The sequence below is a fragment of the Geospiza fortis genome, unplaced genomic scaffold, assembly GCF_000277835.1.
Source record: "Geospiza fortis unplaced genomic scaffold, GeoFor_1.0 scaffold325, whole genome shotgun sequence".
In the NCBI taxonomy this organism is placed as follows: Eukaryota; Metazoa; Chordata; class Aves; order Passeriformes; family Thraupidae; genus Geospiza; species Geospiza fortis.
In genome coordinates, this window is record NW_005054427.1 from 1088532 (window position 1) to 1090472 (window position 1941).

The following is a 1941-nucleotide window of genomic DNA, read 5'->3' on the forward strand; positions in this document are numbered from 1 at the left end:
TCCTTCCCGCGGCATCTGCGCAGGGAAACACACATCGCTGGGAGCCACTTTCACGATTTTGTTGCGAGCGGGATTAGCTGGATTAGGGGCCGATTCATAAGGACCCCCTGCGGCTGTGAGGAAGTTTCATCACAAGGTCAGTGTGGTGTGAACTATATTCTGTCAACACCACCACTCCTTATAGCCGGCTACAAAAAATACAAAAGGGGGGGGGTTGGGTTGGGGAGGGGGTGAAGGAGGAAATTGCAAGTGAAATATATGAATGAACAGTTTACAGCAACAAAAAGATTTACCAATTTCCCCCTCAAATGCTCAAAAAGATGTGTACCCTTCAACGCTGCGTTCCTTTAAAACAAGAAACCTGTACTAGTCATTTTTAATTTATAAAGAATTTAGTGGTTTAGGAGGTGGGAGGAACCTGGGGAATAAGTGTAGCAACCCACACACAAAAACCACAGAGGAACTTCTGGCACTTAGTTTAAAACCAGTCATGCAGCTCCAAGATTGTTGCACTGTTGAGATTTTATGACATTTAATGCTGTCACCTTCAAGACTATTTAATTCCTACCCCCCTAAGTGCAGTAAGTAACAGAGACATTAAAAAAAAGAGGGTTGGATTGAAGAAAGGACAAGGTGAATTAAAGGGTTTTTTTGTTTGTTTTTGCTCTTTAAAGCATAATTACCCACCTTGCACTTCCCCCATCTCCCCCCCAGCAAGATTCCCCTCATCCCATGGTAATGACATCACTCAAAGACTGCAACACTTTTATAGCTAGCATGATGCAAAATAAAATCTATAATGAAAGAGCAGGACTTTTGTTTTGCATGTGTTATTTTGGGGGAGTGGGGGGGGGGTGCGTGGTGTAAGAGAAGTCCCTCTTGCACAGAACCAGGCTGTTCAATCAAAGCCTTATCTGTTATATTTCTGTCTTTCTCTTCTGTTTAGCGCATTCACCGACAAGAGAAAAGGGGCTAAAGCAATGGAGGCTTTGACCTGCAGCTGTAACACAATACTTTCGCACAGCCCTGTCGACCCCTGACATAAATTTTACACCGCAGCTGGCATTTACACACTTAACATTACCATATGTATAGCCTACTCTGTGCTAATTATGCTAATCACCTGTCTAACTCTCTGCTGCGAAAAATGGTTGTATTTAGCAGTCCACTGCCTACCAATACAGCTTACTGTGTGGCTGAAATGTACATTCAGACGGCTCTGAATGGCAAGATTTTTCCACGTTGCTGGCTTCATTCAGACCACAGAAAAATTTATTCAAGTCAACTGGTTTCGGTCCGCAACAAAAAAGTTACGAGAAAAAAGTGAGTGTGTTCCTGCCCTAACATTCTAAGTCTGCTTGCAAGCAAAATGATAAATCAATTGGTGTGGGAAACAAAAAGGGAGAAAGATTTCTTTTGCAAGCCATGTGAAACTGTAGCCTATTTAAAAAAAAAAAAAGACAGAAAAAAGAAGAAAAAGGTCATCCTATTTCCCCAAATCTCTAGAAAGAACAGTTTAATAGATATTTACACCTGCTCACAATTCTCTCAAGTTGCTACCTTTTATCTACAGTTGGAAGTCATACTAAACATGTTTCGGATTTTGTATCTTGATCTTAGTAATTTCCACTAGAATATTATATTTTCTTTTATCTGCTGCTTAAACAGCATCAGCTTCTAAACAGCTAGGGCTTTGCTTCTCTTCTGACTATGGGAACCCTTTGAAAAGTTAGTGAAGACTGTCATAAATGAAATCAGAATGAGGCCCATGTTGAGAGGCAAATAAGAAAAATGCCCAGGAGATACTCACCAAAAGAACCGGTACAATAAAGTATCTTCTTTAAGTACTTTTTTTACCATTATAGAAAAGGTAACTTAAAAAAAAAAATTAAAGTTGTAATGAAAAGGGGTTTTTTTTTTAATGCTTAGTGTCAGGAGGAA